The following is a 10159-nucleotide window of genomic DNA, read 5'->3' as shown; positions in this document are numbered from 1 at the left end:
GTGCAGCAGTTAATTAGATGTAGAGACTGACGGGTGAGCTCACCGGTTTTCAATATAAGCCCTTCAATTGAACCGCTATGATTTAAGGGCATAAATAATACATGCGAGGCTTTGCTTTCAGACTTTCCGAGCATTTTCCTACCTGTTATGTGTAAATGTTCAGAGTCACTAATTCAAAGTTGAATAAAGTTGAAGGTTAGATAGATAATATAAGGCAAAGGCGTATTCCGGTTATAATTCAAGTTTCTTAAATTATAGAGTGCATATTAAGCAGAGTTATATGACTGGGGCCAACAGGGAAATAATATCCTCCAGCCGCTTCGCTAGTGCTGTGCGGTTGACTGAACAGATAAAAGCTTGAGTAAAAATGGCTAGTGGATGAGGAAATGTTTTGGAGGTGTAACACTGATTGTTATTCAAGGGACACCCTCCTGCCACAGCCAGCGGTGAGGCCTTGAGGCCCGTCTGTCATCTCACAGAATTTCACACTCCCCCTATTTTGTCCTCGTATTTATTCATTTATCCATCATTTCTCTTAATTCCCCGTTTATCCTTTGGGAATTGTTCAAGCCCCCCCCCCCCCCCCCCCCCCCCCCCTTTTGTTTCACTGTTTGTTCTTCCCCTCCTTCCGGTTTGCGGCCGCTTTTTCCGCTTCGCCTGAGAAACGGGACCAAGTCATGAGCCATTTAACCATGGGAAAGCAAGGAGGGCCCCTCTAAACTGGCATTTCTGAACCAATCTAGGCAGTGTATTCGAATTGCGGAGTAACAAATGGACAGTGGAAGGGGTTTGTAATGGTGATTAGAGTCTGAAATTGGTTCAGATTTACAGTGTCAGTCAGAGATGGAGGGAGAGGAATAAGCAGTCTAAGCGGTCTAATGGATCCATCAGCTTGCTTCGGCTGCTCAGTGGGCCGAGTGGGGTCACCAGCCATCCGCAGGCACCACAAAAGCACTTCAATTTTGTTAGGAAATGTATCAATTTAACTGACTCGAGCGGCACACTGAAAACCTAATGAATCTGGACTCAATTTTCCAGCACACTGCCTCTGTGAACCGGAGGAAACAATGTTGGTGGCGAAGGGGTGAAGCCGGGCCATCGCGATTGGCTGCCTGCGACACGCCGGCCCTCGGCGCAACCAGTCAGGAAAACAAGGGGCAGGTCTCCGTTTATCTAGCGATGGCGGCGGCGCCGACTGCTGTCACTCATCTAACAATCACGTCATTAAAGGTAAATTGGCTTCTATTTCAGCGGGATGATAATGCTAATTGAGTGGCAAAACATAATACCAGGAACTGTTGTGCGCCGTTAAGGGGAGGAGGGGGACAGATTAAATGGCCACACAATGGTGGGCGTCAGGCATGGCAGATGTTGCTTTGTGCTGAGGACTGCATTGACATATCTCTTGCTTGTCAGGCCTGGGCTTTAGAAGAGACTTACAGGACAGGGGACCAGATGGCCTCATACAGAGCCTGAATAAAGCAGTTAAACAGCGGCACAGTTTAAAAGACAAGTCGGCGACAAGAAATGCTCTAGTTGTTAAATAAAAAAAAAAAAAAAAAACAGAGGGGCCGCTTCATCGATCCAACTAGCGTGAGCCAGAGCTGATGGACGGCTAATGGAGGGACTCTGCTCCGTGCTGGGGTGTTTTACTTAGCAGCCAGGCCCTGATCACTGCTCTACCTCCCTTCAGTGTAGCTGTCAGCCAGCGACCCCCCCCCCACACACACACACACAGAATGACAAAACCAGCCAGCTCATAGCCGGGGTCAAGGAATACTGTTAAATGGCTTGTATTCTCTTCACGGGAGTTTAGCCCTTGGAGAGATACGATCTAATATTGCATAAGTAGATTAGTTAATTCGACTGACACCCGTTTGGAGGATTACGTTGACGCTGTTTTTAATGATACGCCGCACCTTGGCTGCGCATCAAGTGCGCGTGTAGCCGGTAACGTGGAGGATGGAGGGCGTCCGCGTGCTCCAGTCCTGCACAGAAGAATATAATGCCCGCTGTCAGGCTGTTATGGAGTCGAGAGGCTGCCCCTCCACTTGACCTCACCATTATGGCGAGCACTGATCTCATTTGACAAGGCTGGGTGAAGCAGCCCTCAATGTCTGACAAGTCTTTGGAGAAAATCCTCCTCAATGCGGTTTTAATATTAAATGGAACCAGAGTGAGGGTCCAGTCGTAATCAGCAGGCGTCTGATTCGGGACCGTGGTGTTGAAGGAGTGAGCTTGTGAGTTTGTAAGGTGTTGACTCTGACTTACCTGGTAAACAATAGGCCACTGGGGGGAAATGTGACTGTCATGTCTGCTAATTGTCTCAGGGTCCAAAAATAATAAGATAAGCTAGTGTGAGGCGTTTTGCTCAAGGACACACCGAGTGCCTTGAGCAGGATTCAAACCAGGGACCTTCTCCTGCCCGGGCTGATGCTCCACCTACTGAGCTGCCAGGCCACAAATTGCCACATTGGTAGAAACTCCCGTGCAAGTCAAAATGATTTATCTTTGAATCCTTGTTGACAGTGTTATTATTTAGTCAATGTTTCCCTTGTTGTATTTGACTGACTATTATTATAAGGCTGTTACTGCCCAAAGCATATTGAGCTTTCCTCTAGAATAAAAGAGTGGCTGCGCTCTGCAATCTGTTTTGATAAAAAAGACAGATATATAACTGATTGTACCCGAACCTGAGAGTGATGTGGGATTTCTGGATATTTTGCTGTCTTTTCTGTTTTTCCTCAATGAAAAGAAACCCAAAGCTTTGTTTATTTCAGCAGGAACAAACATAAACAAGCGGATAGATTTGTGTTGAAGCCCCACGGAAAAGAGAAGTTAGAGATGCTATTTTGCAGGTTCGCACTGACTATTTTATTTTTCTCCTCTGTCCATCCCCTAGGTGTTTGACTGTGAGACATTTAATCGAGGGACTAGCAGTTTCATATCAGTAACAAAAATCAAATAATGCAAGATGATTTACTCCCCCTAGCAACTAGGGAGCGTACTCTTAGCAACCAGCCAAGCCCCAGGCTTCGGTGTAATCAGCTTGAAAATATTTCAATTATTGTGTTGATTTTAGTGGATTTGAGAGGCGGCTGGTGTTCGCCTCAGTACATTCAGCCCATGACCTGCAGAGGAAGGCATTGATTTAAACAGGTGTCAGAAAGGAAACGTAGAAGCAATTTAAATGGGAATAGGATAGCAAAGTCATTGAGCATTGTTCAGCGCATGTGTGACATCCACCCGATGCTGCCAAATCAATGCAGCGCAGCTGAGGTGAAAGTCTACCTGAAGGAATCATCTATCTGCCGTGAGCCGCTGGAGCAAAAGGATTGCTTTTGTTTCCCCGCGTAACCTTGTCTCCTCTGTTGTTCGGTAAAAAGCAAAATCAGAGCCTTTAGTCCATTAAAGTGCCTAATTGATTATGTCACAGTGAACGAGTCATATTGTAAGTTGTGATATTGATTGGTCACCAAACGTAGAGTAAATGTTTTGTCTATTTTGTCCAGTGGCAAAGTATGAACTTATTGTACATTTATATTATTATACAAAGAACCACGTCCTTGTGTTGTGTAACGTGCCGTGTTTTCTTCTTATGGTGACACTATACCTTCCTGCACCGCAAAATTAAATGTGTTGCACTTGTTTTGCGTCGCCGCCGAGGAACTTGGACGTGCTGCTCAAATCGGGCCCGGTGCTCATAGCAAAGCGCCCACTGTTGAGATGTGGGCTCGGTGTGTAGGTGTCACGCGCTTGTGTGGTTCGTGCTACATTTGCCGGACGGCGGCTCATGGTTCACCGTTTGGACGGCTGTTGGAGCAACACATGAGCGGCGGTGGTTGGGGGGGGGATCACCTGTCTCACCGCAGGCTCAGCTCACATTCAGCCAGTCGGCGTTGGACGTGCTTGCGCTTTGCTGTGAAGAAGCTGCCTGTGGTTTGCGTTGATGATCCTTTAATCCATAACATAGTCACCTCAGCCTCGTTTTCTCTTGCTCACATCAATTAACAAAAGATCTTGGACTTTGTATTAGGGAAGAAGGTTTTTGTACATAATTTTGTCATGAAACCTATTCCCTGACTTGCAGACGCCTTAAAGTGATGATGCAGTTCTCTTACCCACCCCCAACTTTGAATTGCTGCTTTTGTACATCACTTTGGGTAAAAATCTTCAGACCAATGACCATAAACGTGAGTGAGGTTTTTGCAGGATCCGAGTTGTGCGAGACGAAAGAAAGAACGAATGGCCGCTACAACGGACAAAGTGGGTTTGTACGCAAACATGAGGGACTTTCTCACCCCAAACTCAAACACTTGTAGAGAACAAGGAGATTAACAGCTACTTCACATGCAGGGGGAGCCCGTGCTCAGCATGTTTTCCACAGGTACACCTTCACTCTTACCAGTTGACTTACAAATCCATCAGCTATCGTTACTATTATTATAAGTAATATAATAATATCATTTTATGGCTGAATCATATTGTACATAAATAAAGATTGAGGTGAGATTCGAACCATCAAACAGGATGTGACACATAATGAAGCTCGGCAAATGAAGCCCACTGTTAATCTATTAGCGAGCGCAGTGTCGTTACTTATTGGAGGCTGGTCTGGTTACACATTAAAATATACAGTGTCACCGCATCCCCCATCGCTTGATTGAGAGCTCCTTCAGCCTCTCAGCGGGGAGGCGTCGCTGTAGGCCGCTATTTTCATTAGTGCTGGAAGTCTCTTATTTTCAGGCGGCGGCGTGGTGAAAATGTGCTTAATGGAACGCTGAGGTGGAGGCGGCTGGTGGAGGTGATGCGCCCTCCTTAACAAGCTGGGGGTGTTTCCCGGTGTCACATCTCGTGAAGCGGGGAAGCGTTTCTAGTGTTTGTAAAACCCTGGAAGCTCCTTTGACTCAACGTGTAGGTAAGAGAAATGATTAGCAGCCAACGGATGTTTGAGGGATAACAGTTGTATCGTGCAGCTTCTCGTCTTCTCTTGTTTCCAAAAATTTTATTTCCACCGGTCCTCTATTGTTTCTTATCTGTTTCCTGTACGTAGAGAACGACACATGCAGGAACGTCAGCGTGAGCAGCTTCAGCGACGCACAGTTTCTATAGATACTGGTCGCGAGGTCCTTAGGAGGAACAGGGGAAAGAAAAACATCCAAAAGATGTCAAGTTGGAAAGGTGCTAATGTGTGCGATCGCATTAATCGTCTGACAAGATCTCACTTCCAGCGGTTAGTCCATTATGATTCACACTGATGTGGGGTCTTGGTGTCAGGTGTCATAATTTAATTGTGTTGTTTTCCCTTCCTCAGGAACAGCTGAGGGACCGTGGAGCAGAGCGATGCCGCAGAGTCCACATCGTCTCTCTCTCCCTTTTTTTTTTCTTCTTCTTCTTCTTCCTCTCTTCCTGCTCTTAATTGGAGACACGGGGGGTTCACATCACTTTTCACTTTAATCTTGACCTTAGAAGATAAACCACTGATAAAGATGAGAATCATTATCTGCCCAGAGAATTCAAGGAATAATTTCCTCAGCTGCTGCTCCATTCATTAATGGGGAAAGCGCTTCTGTAGTGGGGGATATCTTGAATTTGCAGACATGCTATAATATTGATGACAGAATGGGCTTTTGTCAGAAACTATGTTGTCTGCTCAGTTATTTATTACTTTTATCAAAAAAAGCTGCTTTCAACCATATGTATACATTTGATTTGAAGAGCGATTTAACTTGTTTAGAGCAGACGCAGTGGGTGGGTCATCGAGACGAGTGCATTATCCAACGTTTGACAGTCGCTGAATGTCAAGTTAGATCCCCTCTGAGAAACACACCCACCAATTACCCGCCAAAATAAAAGTTATCATTGCCCAGCAAGCGTCTAAGAACCTCGCTGGCTGCTAGATGTTTTATAGTCGTATAAAGTCGTGCATTCTCAGTCTAACTACAGTCCCATCACCCCCATAGCTTAAACAAGCTGCCGGTTAGCCTGATGCTAACGTGTGGGAGGGAAGAGCCTGTGTGGCGCTGCAAAGGCCACGGACTGGGAACCGTCAAGGACGCAGTCACCTTCCTCTGGAGGAGAAGCGAGTCCTGGGGGACGCGCTGTGGTTTGTGAGTCTCCTGAACTAGGTCACCTCACCTCTTTGCTGGAAGTTACGCTATTATTTCCCTAATGCCGCCCGGCTCCCGGCGTGTGGCCTCCTGCGTGGCTGACTTGTTTTGGTGCAAACTCCAGCCACCGCTGCCAAGGAAAGCAAACATCTGTGGTGCATTCAGGCACCGCAGGTGCCGCCGACGGACAACGTGCAGCATGTGTTTGCTCTCACACGCAGTCTCAGAAGGCAAGAAGTGAAGGATGAACACAATAAGTACAAGCAGCATATTAGCCAGAACAGTATTTTGTATGGTTCATCTCCTTGTGTTAATGTAACAGTGGAGCTGATGGTGTTTTATTAGCACGGCTTAATTCCATAAACTGGTCAAACATAAAATGTCATCATTACAGCTTTGCTCATTGGTGTCACTGTCACTGCAGCCTCCGCTGTGAGACTGAAGGCGGTGCTTCGCTTTTTCCTCCTCTCCCCTAATCGCCTGTTTGGAAAACCTGGACCGTCCGTCGATAGCAGAGAAGTGAATGTTATGTCTTAAAATGTCCTTTCCTCAGGTCCTCCTCCAACCTGTCAATAACCAGTTGGGAAGGAGGGATCCGCGGCCGTCCTGATGGATATGCTCACACCTCCGAGAGGTAAACAGCATTGATTCTGTCCCACCGCCACCTCTAATTTGCTTCCAGCCTCGGCACAATAAGCTGCTTTATGACTAATCACACACGTTTACAGGAGCCATACAAGACATTTTTTATTTTCTGGAGTGCGCCTGAAGCTCTCAGACGCGCGGTGTCAGTATTGAAATGTTTCTGGGCTGTCACATCTCGCCACCTCCTTAGCCCTAATGTGATCGATTTGGACAGCTACAGAGCCATAACATGATCCTCTACAGAGCACTTCTACAGTAACATTTCAGGCCCAGTTGAATCCTACTTCCCCTGGGCCATTAAATAAAGAACTGGACCTCAAGTGGATCTGTGAGTCGGGTCCATCCCTGAGCTTACGGGCACGTTAATGACAGAAATTGTACATGTCAGTACTACCACAGAGCCCAAGGATTAAATAATGTGCATGTAATAGTGAGGTCTGAGGTCTTGGCCTTGATGTGCTAAGAACATTTGCAATACCACTTTAATGACGAAAGGGAAAGAGTCTGAAGCTTTGCCTTAGAGGACGTGTCAGGCCTTTCATGGAAACCTTTTAATTGCAACAAAAAATGTCTATTAGTGAACTCTCTCTTGAAGATGTGGTTTTCATTATTCAAACGGGTAAAATTAGTCTTATTGTTTATATTTATTATGATTACAATTATTATTATTTCTGTTGCTAAATACAGATTTTAAAACGAGAGAATCTTGAATGTGATTTCATAGTTTGTGCATATATATATCTGTATATGTACTGTTTAGTTACATACACACATGTATATATACACAGCAAGAGCGAGAGGGGGGAAAAGAGAAAAGACGTGGAGGGTGAGGGCACAAGTAGTACCTGTGGTGATAGGAACACTGGGGGTTGTAACCCCCAAACTGGGGGAGAGAGGCTCCAACAGATCCCAGGAACAACATCCGAGATCTCTGTCCAGAAGAAGGAACAGCAAAGATACTGCAATAAAAGAAAAAATAAGACCCTCAAGCTCTGAGGACCCAAGCTTGTAGGAACCACTCCAAGGAAGAGGCCGGAGAAGAATTTGTTTTATAAATATATATATACAGTGTATAATGTATTAGCTTAATGTACACCCTACGTCTTACCAGCACAGCCACCATATTTATATATATGTAGCCATATATATATGTAGCATTTATAACTTGATCAAACCCAAATTCAGTCTTTGTCTTAAATCCACTATATGAGTTAGTTTCACTTTTGCATGTGAAATTTCTCAATATGTGAAATTTTATAAGGCCTGAACAGTAAAACAAGTGTCAGTAAACTCCATGAATTGCACTCAAATTCTGACTTAGATCTTGTTATTACACCCATTTGTGTGAACTGACTGGAACACAGAACGCGGCATTAGCCCCAGCGGTGGGAGCAGATGGCCCACGGGGCATGTTTGCCAGATTTGAGATTTATAAAGAACTGACACACACAAATAAATTTGGACAGTGTTGCCTTAACATCTGAGAACAACTATTTAACTCATCCCATCTCGGGAAGTTTTCACACTTCACACTTCATTAACCTCTAGGGCACGGATTCCCTGGGAAGTCAGGGAAGAGAAATGCTTGTCTTTTTCACATAAATCACCAGCGAACACTGAGCCCCCGATGACAACATTTACATGTGCCCGGCATTCCAGATAATGGCCGATATTCCGCTTAAGGTGCGATTTGGTGCTGTAGGAGCTGTTTAAATGCACGTTCGCATCTCCGGCTCAAATATCCGTGCCCGCGTGCATGAAGGCGGCGTTCCAGACCCTGGTATTAAAAGCAAAGCTTGCACTAATCGTTGAAAATGAGAATAATTGGGGTAAAGCAAAGTTTAGTCTCAGATTCAATTCACATACAGGTGTTAAACATGCATCCTAGTCCAACATGCATCCCACTAAATGTATTTTCATGCTGGTTCACTGAAACACATGGATGAGATATAGAACTGAGTTTTTATGGCCTATATTGTGACTTTAACCCGAATTAAATGAGATTAGAGTTTGTCATCATATACCTATATGGCTTTTACTTTCATTAACTAACACTGTGCGAAACAATATTCAGTAAGATTCATATTATATCTCCACTAATAATATTTGAATTTGGATTTATTGCTTTTAGGTTTGTCATCCTGTGGTGGGAATAGCAGAAAGGCTTAATTACTTTTTATGGGGGTGATAATTAAAAGAAGAGATCAGACATCCAGACATGGAAGGTTGAAATATTTAATCACGAGAACCAACAAAAGCTTGTGTGTGTTAATTCACGAGTCTTTTTTTTGTAATGTTTAATGCATTTTGGGCAAAATGGGGCATTCATAAAAATGACTAACCAACGTTTTCCATCACTCCATCACTTTTGGAGACATTGAGGTAAAGGATGGGGAGCATCTCCTTGTACATACAAACGCTGTGGTATCATATCCTTTGAGTATCACCGCTGGGTCCATCAGTCTGATACAGGGATGCAGTTCTCCAGTCTGCTCACAGGCATAAATTGAGCAGTGGAAACACATCACGTTTGAGAATAAACTTTTGAGTTTGTGTCTTTTACTGTCAAAAGCTGTGAGCTCCCCTACGTGGAGAGTGTTTGGACGCTATCGTAGGTAGGTTTGCATTCATTAGACACAGTCTTGTATGTGTCATGCCCCACAGGTGACAAAGTGAACATCTTGTGAAGACCTTTATATTTTTCTACTGTAGCTTCCCTTGGCAGGGTTGTGGTACTGTAGTCATCACATCATAAACACAAAAGTATATATATATATATATATATATATATATATATATATATATATATATATATATATATATGAAATAAATGAATTTTTGCTGTTCAGTTCTGTGCTCACGTTTCAGTGCTGCCTGATCCGAGCTGCCTAAGTTATGTCTCTATTGTGGTGGCAGTGGTGCATTCATGAACACAGAACTCCATTACCTCTGCGGGGACCAGTGTGTAACATACAGCTTCCATGTCAGACATTTCTGCCCCACGCTATTGGCGAGCGTCTCGTCATTGAAATTCAACTGCTGAGCTGCTTTGACTCGTGAGTCCTCCCCGGTCTTGGTTCACCCCGAGGTCTTGTCTTCTGATGCTCCTCCTCAGGCCTGCGGGACGTGGCTATTGAGCAGGAGACGGCTTTGCTCTCCCAACAGCTGACCGTGTTCCTCCTCCTCTTCTAAGCTACAGGCTGCTGCTGTTGGTGGTTCACATTGATCCAGCAAGAGAGATTCAGAGAAATTATGGGCTTATTGAACTATAAAATTCTATACTGAGACCTTAAGAAACGAGGTTACCTGGCTGCACTAATTTGCCCACTGCCATGAGAATCAACCAGTTCTATTTCTGCCTTCTCACTGCATAAAGCCATGATCTTTTTGAGTTGAACAGATTT

At 44.6% G+C, this 10159-nt stretch overlaps 1 long non-coding RNA gene across 1 annotated transcript; it reads left to right on the top strand.

The window, feature by feature from the left end:
• Positions 1-3898: 3898 nt before the first annotated feature.
• LOC114860555 (uncharacterized) lies at positions 3899-9418 on the top strand. The gene is made up of 3 exons (XR_003786630.3): positions 3899-4918; positions 5054-5233; positions 5315-9418. It is a non-coding gene; the product is annotated as an uncharacterized LOC114860555 (long non-coding RNA).
• The last annotated feature ends 741 nt before the right edge of the window (positions 9419-10159 follow it).

This window comes from Betta splendens, chromosome 8, assembly GCF_900634795.4.
Source record: "Betta splendens chromosome 8, fBetSpl5.4, whole genome shotgun sequence".
NCBI classification, from domain to species: domain Eukaryota; kingdom Metazoa; phylum Chordata; class Actinopteri; order Anabantiformes; family Osphronemidae; genus Betta; species Betta splendens.
This window is presented reverse-complemented; position numbering and strand designations above follow the sequence as displayed.